This window comes from Lasioglossum baleicum, chromosome 10 (genome assembly GCF_051020765.1).
Source record: "Lasioglossum baleicum chromosome 10, iyLasBale1, whole genome shotgun sequence".
In the NCBI taxonomy this organism is placed as follows: Eukaryota; Metazoa; Arthropoda; class Insecta; order Hymenoptera; family Halictidae; genus Lasioglossum; species Lasioglossum baleicum.
In genome coordinates this window covers 16,573,620-16,587,952 of record NC_134938.1, presented here as the reverse complement: position 1 = coordinate 16,587,952, position 14,333 = coordinate 16,573,620, and the positions used below count along the sequence as shown (strand labels likewise).

General features: G+C 39.6%; 1 protein-coding gene and 1 long non-coding RNA gene across 3 annotated transcripts in view; one reads left to right on the top strand and one right to left on the bottom strand.

Annotated features, from left to right (window-relative positions):
- The window catches only part of LOC143212634 (xaa-Pro aminopeptidase 1-like), a 53,805-nt gene that overhangs the window by 17,925 nt on the left and 21,547 nt on the right, over nucleotides 1-14,333 (top strand). The gene's annotated exons all lie outside the window — the stretch shown is intronic.
- LOC143212650 (uncharacterized) lies at nucleotides 4,560-10,130 on the bottom strand. Its single transcript, XR_013009739.1, has 2 exons — nucleotides 7,572-10,130; nucleotides 4,560-5,383 (listed from the first exon to the last, which is right to left on the bottom strand). It is a non-coding gene; the product is annotated as an uncharacterized LOC143212650 (long non-coding RNA).

Here is a 14,333-nt window from a genome sequence, read left to right as displayed (position 1 = left end):
ACCGGGAACAATCTACCAGGTGTACCGGTTAATAATTCTTAATTTTTAAGAAAATATAAAATCTGGATCTTTCCCATGGCATGCAGACGATCAGAAATGGACGAAATGGTTTGTCGACCAACATTCAACTTCTCTGACATTTGTTGTCGAGTTTGCGTACCGTCTTCGTCCAACAGTGCTTGCAATTCGGCGTCTTCAAATTTCTTCGGCTGGCCCGGGCGTTCTTTGTCTTTCAAGTCGAAATCACTACTTTTGTTTCCACAAGGATACGTCGGCTTTCACTCGCGTTTTTCTTTTGATAGAACAAGAAAAGCAGTACTTGCCGCAAATGCTTATTACATATTTGATTCGAAACTAGACATATTTACCACACAAAAAATATGACGCCAACTCGAAATCGTTTGTACATCAATGGCGTTTTGAAAGGTATTGTCATAGCCAGTGGCGGATCAAGACAAGAACTCTCATTAAGTTATACCCAAAAACGAAAAGTAATCAAAACTTCCATAGAGTGCAATTGAGAGGCCATACATTATAAACTTAACAGTTTCTTTTTAGAGTGTCCCATTATTTTACCAGGGGCCCTACGTTTTGTATGATAATGAGTTACAACACAATGAATGACCCTTTTTTTTAGATACCTGTTAACGGTGTAGCCAACATTGCTTCCAGTGCCATCCGGCGCAGAAATTAAGATTAATTAACCGGTACACCTGCTATGTGTGCTTTCTACTTTCTATGCATTGCGATTGATGCAGACAATTTTTATTTTGCATACAAATCCTAACCTAAACTTCTACAACCAAGCGACGACTCTCATTGTTAGGTAAAGCTTTCACCTTCTTACGCTATACTGATTCCATACTAGGGTTAAATTATGCAATTCGAAAACCGGTTTTCTCAGTAAAAAACTCCGGTTTTAAATTTATACATAACACTTATATATATTAATCCGCTATAATGATTTTAATGTAAGCAAAAAGTACACGGCAAGTTGTATATACCGGAGAAAGATCTGGCAACAGTGTTATCTAATAAATTTCTTCCATTAGCTGTTACAAAAACTGACAAGTTATCCGGACAGATATTATCAAGATTATTGTATAAATATACATATAAAGATTATTCTACAGAAGGTGACTGCGATGTTAGAAAAATTGACGAAGAAGAAAATCGAGACATATCTATAATGAAAAATGCTATGGAAATAGCAATAAATAAATATCTGCCTGGAGAAAAACCTGAGGAAGTGACTTCCGCTAGTCCTCAAACATTAAAGGAGTTTTCGGTCTTAGAGGCTACAAGTAGAAGAACAAAAAATTTAGATTTATTATATGTATAATGCTTTAATGACAATTAAGCCGAGTTCAATATCAAGTGAGCGAGTTTTTTATATTTCTGGTAATTTTGTGTCCAAAATAAGGACACGACTAAGCAATAAATCCATTGACGTTCTTTGCTTTTTGAAGTCATATTTTATTAAACAAAGAAAGAAGTGAAACAATAATTTACATAAATATAAAACATTTGTTACTTTTTGTGATTTTTTACGGGTATTATTTTGTTAATTTTTTATTTTAATAATTTCATGTACCCTATGTTTTCTTTTTTTGTAATTTTGATTTATTGTAAATAAAAAAAGAATTAAAAACTTCCATTTTAAGTTGTGGATATGTCTTGTCTTTTATCTGTAAAAATTCGGTTGAATCCGGTTTCATGGAAAAGTTAAAATTCGAAAACCGGTTGTTTAAAATGTCGGTTTTTGTATAAACCCTGTACCGTATCATCGCGCGCATTGTTGAAGACGACTACGAGGAACGACAACAGTCATGTTAAAAAATAGGTCTTCGGCCAACAGCGAGTGTGAGAGATGGAGGAGAGCCTGGATAGAGTAAAACTGTATCCTCTTCTTAGTTATCATCCGACGGATGAACAGTACACGACTAGAAATGATTGAGGTAAATACCTAATCGTTTTTCGGTCACGTTCGAATGAACTTCGTTGCGTCGCACAGCGGGGTATTTGCCCGATTTCAGCGGCCACAGGTAGTTCAAAATTCGCTCAATATTGAAACTGCTGTAACTTTGCTAAAATTTATCCAAATTTGATGAAAAAACAACCATTTTAAAGCTTGAGATTTCTACTTTTTGTAATGTATGCCGTTTTTACTAAAACGGATGTTTTGAATGCAAAATTTGTCCATAAAAAGGAGCGTATCAGATTGTAAAATTTGTAGCTATTTTTCAATCAAGTACTGCGGATTATAATCAATATTTTAACGTTATTCGTCTATTTTATGTACACTACTAAAAAGTGTAATCATTTACAATTAAAATATCTTTTTAAATTAGTTATTACAAAGAGTAATCTCCGTTATTTATACTAGTATGAAGTATGAAAGACTTAGTATAAAAGTGTTGACCTTCGTATGTCCTAAACCTAATAGTTAACGAGATATTATCAAAAGAAGAAAGAAAATTATTTCGATAATATCTCGTTAACTATTAGATTTAAGACATGTGGAGCTCAATACATTTTTACTCAGAATTCAATAGTCTATCGATTCATAATACAAAAAGGACATTCTGTTTAAAAAAATCAAGGTGACCTTGAAATCTCCTCTATGCCTCCACCCACGCAGAAAATGTTTATGCCACAACATGTCCCCCTCTGTTCCGTGCAAATTTTGTTGATAACATTTTTTCATATTATTACAAATAACTACAATATTCAAAGTGGACATAGTTGCGATTTTCGCGCGCGCACGATGGCCATTTTTTCGTAAATCAACTATAAAACACGGAAGCAGTCGTAGTTAGATCCAATTTTTCTTGCATCTTAATCAGAAAACTTCAAAGAATACAATGGCACAGACATGAACACCGGGATGCACCCGGAACTATAACGAAATCATTACCAAAGTCTTAGAATCATCAAGAAAGTGACTCATCGTTGGTTATCCTTAAATATTAATAATTACAAACATGTATATGGTACAAAAGTGAATTTCTCTTAAAAGTATACCCTATACTTAGCTAAAAAAACTTCCATAAAACAAAAATCTATTAGTGTATGTAAATAAGGTAACAATTACTAATAGGTGAATTCGTTGAGAAATGAAAGCGGGTTAACGGAACTTCAACTTCCGACAAATTTCAGTGCTTAATTGATACATGAATGGGAAAATGAATGATGGGAGATTGTTTCTCTGACATTCAACTAACTCAAGCCACAAAAATTTTACAATTTATGTAAAATTTTTAAAATTGAATTGTGACCGCTGAAATCGGGCAAATACCCCACTGTGCGTCGCCTGCGCAAAGATGCGGTTCCCTGGACGGGATGTTGCGCCGCGTTGCAAACTCCATAGGATACTCGTTGTTTATGTGTCCCTTGCACAGTTGGACCGCAGTCAGGCTTTGGCATCGGCCCCAAAAAGGAGCAAACGAGGAAGGAGCCAAAGGAGCGGAGTAGAGATCATGCTTCCCCGATAACTCACGCTCGCACAGCAGTGCGTGAGCCTAACCAGTCCGTAAACCGTTGCAAAGTTATGGTGTTGCCGCGTGCGACTGTACAGTGCCGACTAAAAAGCCTCCTGCATGAATTCAGCGAGAACGACGCGGAAAATTCGCAGCTTTCACATCGACAGAACAACGTGGGATCACCGGGATCAATGGATTTGGATCCTGCGCGAAAATAAAAAATGAAGATCGTGTCTTTAGAGGCGTTAAATACCAAACAGTATTCCAAACGTGATATTATACACGACTAGTAAATTGCAGATTTTATGCATTCATCGGAAAAATTAATTGAAAGAGTCGTTAGAGGAATCTAACAATATTTTATTATTTTAGATTTACTGCGAATATTTTCATATAACTTGGTGGTCGCCACCTTTAAACACTCCCTTATTTTATTATTATTTTAAACTTACTGCAAATATTTCAGCAGAATTTTCAGATAATGTACAGATCGATGTTACTCAAATTTATTGTGTGGGATTTGCAGGAGAAACTTTTCGTCGACGCTGTACGTATTATCGTGTGCGTACGTGCGTCTTCTGAATATGTGTATTTATGTATATGGAACACATGGAAGGTGGTCGGACCCTTTGAACACTCCCTATGGGGGCTGATTCCTTGGTAAGGCCACGCATTGCTTCTCAAGCCCTTCGTTCCTCCATGTCCTTGTAATGTAATTTTCCATGAACTTTATTATCATTATGTTACACAATCTGCTATTAACACGCCGAGTCGTGTCAACTCCAAAATACCCAAGAGATCAAAGTGATCCAATTAATGGAGCTGAAACCGGAAGGTTAAAATTGGTGGTACATTAACCCTTCTGAATTTTGAACACATGATTAGACAGCGGATCTCTATGCGAAATAAAAATGTTCTAGGGTAAACGGTACAATGATTGGCACCCTAAGCCAAAATCGTAGTAAAAATCTTATTAACTTCTTTTGAAATGTTTAAACGAGCTTGACTTTCTATCATTATAAGCTAATAGGGATTTTTCAGCAAAATCAAACAGTTTTACGAGTCATAAATCTTTTATTATAAAATATATTCAGCGAATAACAATCGTAAGACAAATAGTACAGTCATTGGCACATTTGCTGACAGTCGTATGTGGAACTCTGTTATGAAAACTTACAACGTTGCTTTGAAATATAAATAAGAAGCAATAAGAAATGATTTTCTGTGCCAGGAATTCTTAATATTTGCCGTTGAAATCAAAAGTGCCAATGACTACTGCAGTGCCAGCAATTTACCCTACCTGATGAATTGCGATATGTTCAACAGATTGAAAATAATGTAACAGTATTTTTAAATAGAGCCCAATTTTTTTATTCAAGCAATGAATTTTAATGAATAAGATATTTTCCCTTTCGTTCGATGATCTTTTGCCAACAAGAATAAATAAGAAAATATGTTATTGATTAAAGTTCATCGCTAGAATAGAGAAATTCGGTTTTATTCCATCTTAAAATACCGAAATTACTTTCTTGCCAACCCAATATTTTAAAGGGTGTACGAATACTTTTTGCACACAGTGTAGATAAAACCCGTAGTCCAGTAATAAATTATAGTTGATAAAATTTGCATAATGTTCTTTCCAGAAGGGAATGATTTCGAGAAGACCAGACAGACACGGTCGACAGTGGAATAAGCTATTCGATTTTACGCCGGTATCGAGCGCAATGCTACTCCCACACCTCGACCTCTTCAGCCTGATGCGTTCCTGATAAAAAATCTCGTTCTCTATTGTTCCACCCTAATTAATATCCACAACAAGTAGTATCCGTCCTTCGTCGCGACGCGCGTACTTCCTGCGCGCGATGTCTGCCTGCTACCTCGCACTGTCACTTATCCAATATCTGTAAACAAAAAATGGTCATTGACAACACCTGAGGAAAGATGAATGGCTGCCTTTTGCCAGCCCTGCTCCGCGCGTGCGAGTCAACCACGAGAGACACTGCAATATTCCTCGCACATTCAATTACTACAATAATTGAACATTTTTCGCAATAAATGCATAAAATCGTGTGCTGTTGCAAAATTATTTTAATTATCCGTATTCTTTCAGGATTTAAATCCAGCATTTAAACTAAATTTTCTCACTGCGATATCGAGCAATTACCAATTAAATCAATTTCATTGCGGGCATTCCTGTGCAGAAATGTGCCCGAACAAATTATTATAATTTAAACAAACACAATTATGATAATTGGGCAAATACACTGAGGCACGAACGTCTTCCGAATTCGTTGAAGCCATTTTTACGAGCGGTCCACTCGATTCAACGGAGAGTGCACTCGAATTAATTAATTATCGAGCATCGAACACCGCGCGTCTGCGTTCGCTAAACGAGCTTTTTTTTAAATACAAAATGTCGCGTCGCGTATCAGGTTAGCACGCGGCGAGTAGGTGAACTTTACAAATGTAACGCCGCCGCGGTTATCGGTAATACATCGTTGTACCTTCTGTTTTCCTGTGTAATTGCAAACTTTACTTGGTTTACAACGATTTTGTTACATAGCCGTTGCAAAATTTACAGAATTAACAGTACACGCGCGAGATAGTGTTGCGATCTACCGTAGGCCGTAGGCCCGTTCTTGCGTCACCATATTTCGCATAACGCCGCCCATGCACTCTCGAAGCGAGCGTATCGTTATCACCGTGGTCGCTTAATGTTTACAATATAAAGTTATTACAAATATTCATTTTGCAATGGGCGAATTTATTCCCGAGGAACATAAACGCGAAGCGGTACGTGTAAGTGCGGAACGGAGATAACTGGCCGCAGAAATGATAAGAGAAGGACGTGACGCTCCTTCCTCGAAATCTGTTGTTGTAAACTAATAACGTTATGAAACTAGCTTGGAAAGTTGCTGTTTATTTAGCATTATTTTTGTGGACGTGGAAAATAACGATAAATAATCTGTACGCTCTAAGTACATTAGTTTCGATTAATTGCAGGATACTCCATAGACATTTATTTTAGGTGCTGTTTATTTAGAATTATTTTTATGGACGTGATTTTATATAGACGATTTTAGTAGACTAGATTTTCAAAATAAAAATTGATTCGATTAATTGCAGGATACTCCATAGACATTTATTTTAGATGCTATTCATTTAGAATTATTTTTATAGACGTGAAAAATAATATCGAATAATGTTTACTAGATTTTTGAAATAAAAATTGATTCGATTAATTGCAGAATACTCCATAGACATTTATTTTAGATGCTGTTCATTTAGAATTATTTTTATAGACGTGAAAAATAATATCGAATAACGTTTACTAGATTTTCGAAATAAAAATTGATTCGATTAATTGCAGAATACTCCATAGACATTTATTTTAGATGCTGTTCATTTAGCATTACTTTTGTGGACGTGGACAATAATGTCGAATAATGTGCACTAGATTTTCAAAATAAAAATTGATTCTATTAATTGCAGGATACTCCAGACATTTATTTTGGATGCTGTTCATTTAGCATTATTTTTGTGGACGTGGAAAATAATGTCGAATAATGTGCACTAGATTTTCGAAATAAAAATTGATTCTATTAATTGCAGGATACTCCAGACATTTATTTTAGATGCTGTTTATTAGAATTATTTTTATAGACGTGGAAAATAATGTCGAATAATGTGCACTAGATTTTCGAAATAAAAATTGATTCTATTAATTGCAGGATACTCCAGACATTTATTTTAGATGCTGTTTATTAGAATTATTTTTATAGACGTGGAAAATAATGTCGAATAATTTCCAAACTAAAAATTGATTCTATTAATTGCAGGACACTGCATAGACATTTATTCTTCTTTTGTTTTGCTGGATAATTTTAAAAAGTTGAGAATTATTTTATGAATTATTATATGATTTTTAAGTTCTTGAAATATCTTGATGCATATTTCATTTCGTTATCGATGCATAGAATCTGCAATCTATTAGATACACAATTGGAGTGAATGTTAAAATTGTGTCGAAATGCGCAGTAATATTTTTTAATTGTAAATTGATGTTCTGGATGTATTTATATGACGTACTGGATTATTTCGATAACGTTCAGGATTAATAGATGATATAATAGAAGGCTGGGGGTGCGTGCAATGTTTCCATCGCAACAATTGTTCACCCACTCGCTCCGTTCCATTGTCGATTGGGGGCAGTGGACCAGGTCCGTTCCTCGCCGTTCCTGCGTCCCTAGTAGTCGCATGTCTCGTCTGTTCTAACCCATTTCTTTCCCCGGAAGTCTCTCTGTTCTCATCCAGCGACCGCTTCTTCCTCTCATGGTTTTCGTGGAAGGTGGCCGGTGAAGCATCGGCGACTTTCGCCGCGTCATTATCGAAAGCTAATTCGATATCGAAGAGGATCAGAGAACAAACTCCCACAATGTTGATACTCCTCTAATATCGCGGTAACGAGCACAAGCCACCTCCTTCACGTCGTTTAATCTCTTCGACAAACTTCGTCCGCTTTCCGAAGCAGCTCCCGATTATGCTACGTAAAAAAAAACAGATAAAAACACAATTAAAACATTGAAATCCAACAATTCTTCTTAAATATGGTACCGATGGTTTGCCGAGACTCTCCCGATTCGAACAAGTCCAAACACGCCGTGAATCGGTTCACTAATAAAGATTCATTTTTAAAAATTTCTTATTCACGAGGTCCACGAAACTGTTGGAAACCACGTCGTGTTTAGGCTCGTTTTAATCGGAAGAATCTCAGCAATTGATCAGTGTCACGTTAAGAAAGGTAGGGGTACGTTTGAAATTCAATTGCGCTTCTTCAACGTCCGTCTCCTTGCAAAAAGCGTCACGGGTTCGGTTATTAGCCGATCATTGTCATATTTCGCGACAGATCGTGCTCGGCCGTCGTCCAGGTAAGATCAGCGGCGCGAGGGCAAATCTTACGAGAACTTGAAGTATCGAGAGTTCATCAGCGCGTGAGGGGTGCGTATCGACGGGTTCGATAGCCAATAAATACGGAGGGTTGCTCGACGATCGGGAGCAGGAATTCCCGATTGGTTTGCGGAGCGGGGCGACATACGATAACTAGAGGTTTTCAACGGACTGGGACGGTGGCGGTTCGTCGGGAATCGATAAATCGAACTCGACCGCTCGCACGTTCAGTGGAAACTCGACCGGAAATGGAGCAGGCTGTTAGAATTCCCAAGAAGTGGAACCGATACTTCCGATAAATGTCTTATCGGTTTCCAATGGAACGTTCAAGGTGGACGCGTGTGCTTTCTGTTCAACCCTTGCGAGGGTGGTAAACGGAATAACCCTGTGCGCTGGCTGGTCCAGGTCCAGGGCTGCACACTTTGTATTTATTGGAAAACAAGGGCGGTTTGGTAGCAGGGTAACACGAGGATGTAGGGGCTGGTTTTCAACCCCCGCGGAGAATAGCTGGTTCCGTTATTCATTAAACGACGTCACAGTCATCGACCGGCACAGCTGTTCATAGATCGTGTTACCTGCCGAGGGTTTCGCGCAGCTGGCTTCCTCCACGCTAGCACGCCTTGCAGCTGGCCTATCGATCGTATATGTATTTTGCAATTGTGTCGCTTATTGTTACAGCAGTGCTCACTAAATCTATTCTAAACTTCTAATGTTCTGTATTCATATATTAACAAAACCTGGCGTAACTACTTCAACTATGTTACATATCGTTTCGATCAATTAGTAATAATGCTCCGATGACCTTTTAATGATTCTGTGATCCTGTTCGAGAGATAATGCCATCGGCGAACCTCCTTCACATATTAGGTTCCGATAATTTCTGGCTTGCTGGTCCTCGTTCCAAATCAAACCCCTATTATTTCAAAATATCTTGCTATCCGCAGTCTGTCTTCAATGCATCGATATTTCTACGTAAATCGTAAATCGTAGAGTTATATTCGCAGTTTAACCCTCATCCGTCCCTCATTTCATAAGCCGAATCTGTCGCTCAGTGTCAGATCAGCACAGTGGCAAAAGGTCGACGTGATAACAAGGTAAATAGCTATTTTTCCGATGTTTTCTAATTCAAATTGATGTGTCCAAGTCAAAACGAATGACAGAATGGTATAATTTATTTCGAGAAAACTGTCAAATTGACACGAGGGACGGACAGGGGTTGTGCGTATTTATTCCGAGCGTGTTAATCGAGCGCAGAGGCCATGTTTACGGCGGCAGCCAGCGTTTCCAGCGGTGGATGATCGAACTACGCATCCCCTAACCGCAGAACGGTTCACTCCAATCGGGTTCCAGGATGGGACGACGTACCCCTTCCTATCCGCGGCTGTAGGTCGACCTCCATCGTTTGATGGTAGCCTGGCAAGGTGGCGGGCACCGGCGACGCTTCGTCCCGCGAAAGGAACCGATAAAAATCTCCGACAGCATCTTTTTCGCGTGTAGACTTTCGACGGGCGAACGCCTGGAGACAGGGCCCAGGGACCTTGGCCTAGCGAAATCGGCCACTTAAGCAACCGGCCATCTCACTACGGCCAGGATCATATGGGAAGCGAGGGGGTTTTGCGCGGGCTTTTGTCGCGGGTTCAGCCACGATTTATGATGTCTTTTTACTTTCAATCCCCCCCCCCCAACCCCTCCGATACTCCAGCTATCCCTCATACAAGCGCCGAACCCTTTCATTATTTTTCTTGGACCTTTTTTTCGTGTTTCCGCGGCTGCTCTCGAACGTGTACACGCACACCGATCCCCGGTTATCGATCTCTGCCGATGATGGCTGACAGCGCCAGCGCGCCACCCCCGTCGCGCGCATATCTCCACGTGCAAACCCACCCCCCTCGCGGTCGGGGTTGCGACAACTTGTCACGCATCGCCACTGTCGAAGCGCCAGCTCGATTTCCCGCTGCGACATTTACCTGATTCGTATATCTGTGATTGTCTACAGGACTTTTCTAGACTTGGCGATACTTGGCGATACTTGTGGCGATACGATATGATTCCGTTAATCTATCCACTCGTAACTAGACTGCAGGCTTTTATGCATTTAATTTGTGATAAAGATGGATAGGTAGAATATAAAACAGTCGAAAGAGTCGTATTACCACCAACTTGATTCAGCACTTTGCAATCCGCAGTCTAGTCATAATAGATGAGGAACTTTACCTACGTAGGGAAAGGTAATATGGCCTCCAGTCAGAGTTGTGTTGAATTGCAATTGAATTACTTCACGGATTATAATTACTAGACTGCGGATCTTTATGCAGTATAAAGACTTTCTACCCGAATAGTAACAATCAGGGCTGAAATAAAAATGTAATTTCTTTCTTAAAATGTTCAATGGACAGAAAATAATATACCTATAGCATTAAATTCGTCTACTTTTTGTTGTTGTTTTATATTACGCCTACTCAGTTTTGTCAGAAATGCATAAAATCCGCAGTCTAATAATTACGAAGTAATTCGATTACAATGTTCATTTAAATTAGCACAACTCTGCCCCCAGTTTTATATTTCTTCGTAAAGTCTTGTTATTCGCTTTTAATATTGAAAATACGTCATAATTGTACGTGAAAAAAATTAATAATGTAAGGGGGGGGTATTGTATTTACGATTGAGGAGCAGTTTAACCCTCCGACGGCTGTGCCCGAGTCCATTTTGACCGGAAACATGCAAATTGTCATTTAAGTACTCAATTTGTGGCAATTAAACTAACTGAATAGCTGTTTCATTGAGGACATCGGAAAGACTAATGTGCCTACACGAGATATCATCAAAAGTAGATTTTAAAAAATTATTAATTAGAGCTGTGAACGGTCCAAAGCATTGCCAATTATATGTATAGCTATAAAAATCGTCCGTTGTCCGAGGATTGAAGGAATTTGTTCAAGAGATCCTCTGACATCCGAATGGTAGCATCCCAGGATCAGTATGCATATGAAACACAGATAGTTCACGATCCTCAAAGACAAGTACACGACACGATCCACTTTGAATTCGACCTTGAGCAGCCTGTACATGTAGATCCAATACATCCCATAACCCAAAGTGGAGACCACGATCATTCTGTAAGAGTAGTTTAAGAATATCCAAAACTTCGCATCGGAATGACAGAGTGGTCTTAATCCCGTTATGTACTTTGTTCACTGCGATCACAATTTTGGTAGCACTCGCGAAACTGATCGCGTCCAGTCCCCGTCTTCTCATTACCGTTTCGGTAGAATTGTTTCGCATTTTTAATGATTTTTCTTATTCCTTGTACTCTTCCACTAAATTTTCTATTTTCTGTACTTCGACAGCTGCAGAATATTTTCTTGTTCCATTAAGATAGATAATCATCTAGTATTTACTGCACAACACTTCGTTCTTCGATAATTTCGGATGATTAATCTTCGAAATTACAGCCTTCACTTAATGTTTTTCAGTTTCCGCACTTCGCTTTCATAACAAATTAGGGTACCGACGTGCTTCCTTCTGTCTCCATACTAACAACGTAGAAAACACTGTCGCTCTACGTTCGTTCGTGTAACTATGAAAAGCTCCGGTGGTGTGCACGCCCTTGTAACGATCAACAGGCAATTCATTTGCCTGAAACGCAGTCGGCGATTATGGTTGTCCAGGAGATATGACGAACTGTTTGTCACGTTTCAGAATATTGAGTTCACTTCGGAAAATTGCTCGAGAATATAGTCAGGACGTTAGGATAATTTATTATCGTGTGTAACATAACTAGACGATTAGACAAAACTTTCTTTTTAATTTGGCGACGACTGTGTGTCATAGAAAATTAGTTACACTGAAAGTGGGATAAATATAGGAGAGGAAGCACATTATCAAATAATTTATTTTATTTTACTAACAAGAGGAGAGAGAGAGACTTACACGAACAGACGTTCCGTGACCATTGTAACATGATTTTCAGGTGAAATATTATATTATTATATGAGTCGTTTACAGGCCAAATCGATTAATTCCACTTTTTCAAATATTTTTAAGTGTCAAAGCACTTGGTTCACAAAAAATTTCCCAAATAATACAGATTAACACCATTAAACGACAATATCTTTTTTGGTCGCCAAATAATAAATAATTTATTAACCAAGGTTATTCTATCTTACTCATTCTACATGTTTTTATATGAAAGCTACATCATTATTTATGCATTATACATATACTTGTATATTGGGTTCACTTCGGAAAAGCTTATAAAAATCGTCCGTTGTCCGAGGGTTAAACAAGTGTCCTCGTATCATATTCTGGGCATTGCTTCAGTGGACAGGCAATTTAAAAGTGTCCCGACCGCAAAGGGTGCGAAAGGAGCGGCGATATCCTGGCTGGAAAACTACCCTCTAGGACTCACCCCGTTCTGTTCCTGATACCCTGGTATAAAAAGCCTCGAGCCATCCCAAATCGAAGCCCGTTTGACCGAGAAGCCAAACTACACACAGTGTCCCGCGAAATGCTGTTACGCTAGGCTGCTAGGGGGTACAGCTAAAGTATTTTTCGAGCACTCGATAACTTTCTCGACTATATGGACCGCTGATCCGACATTCCTTCTTTCGTCTACCGACGAGACTTCGATCCTGACGAACCCGCGAGAGACAGCGACACAAGGAAGAAACCTGTCTCTTTCGCGGGAACAGCTTCGACAAGCTCCGACGATCTCGTCAATCCAGAAAGGGATCCCCCTGAAACGGAGAAGGAAAGCTGCGGAGAAAGAGCGGATGAATCGATGGAAGGGATGTCCACGAAAACAGGGAGAGAACGGAACGGGAATTATGAAAGAACTGGTCCAGCAGCCGCGGAGATAGATCAGCTTCGCGTCATGTGAACCTGGTACGGAGAAACTGAAAATCATCTCGACGCGAACCGCGTATACTTGAGTAATCGCTGCCTCTCGGTCGAGCTCGACCTGCTCGACGAACATCATCAGGAGAATTCCGCCTAAACTGATATTATCAACAGACTACAGATTTTACACGGTTATAGTAAAACTGGATAGGTCACGTACCAAACTGTGAGGAGAGATAACGAGAATTTGAGGACACTGAGGAGTTTGAGAAATTCCAGGATCAATAAAAACATTTAAGGGATTTCAGAAAATGTACTTGTTTGTTCGCAACGGTCGCGCTATAACGTCGCAGTCATTAGCGACCGCAATTCGCCACGCAACTATAATTGTAGAAGTAATACAACAAATTAATCGACATCGGTATAAAAGCAAGATCTACACGAATTACGCGAAATCAACAGATTCCAGAGTTCGAGCAAGACACCGATCGAATTGATTACACAAATACGCAATTAGCAATCCTGTTTGCGCACGTGTTATCGATCCGCGGAAGTGGGTCATGCAACGTGCGCATGCACGAGCCAGCACATCTCCTCGCGTTCCTGCGACACTAATCGGTTCGAAGCACAAAAGTGAGTGGTGAACAAATGGTAAACCTACAATGGCAACGTGGTAACGACTAAGAAAGCGAATCGCGTTGGTCAGCTCACAGGATAATTAAGATGGCGGACTCGTTTCCTCTTCTTTCGCGTCTTCGGGTTCAACGCGGGACCGGGTTCCACGATTCTCCGGCGAACACGAAACTTCGCTACGTAATTGGTCCTCGTGTACGGGGACTTTCTCGGTGATCATGCGAGCCTGGTACACGCGGGACAGGAATGCGAGTGGTGAACCAATAGCCGAGAACGAAGCGAGACGAGGAGAACGAAAAATTGTGTCCAGCGAGCGGAACGCTGCGAACGTCGTAGTCTCGCAACGCTGCAGACCTTCCGGGAGCTTAGGCGAATGGACTTTGGCCAGTGAAGAATCGAGAACAGTTAAGGATTAAAAGGTCCTCTAGATTA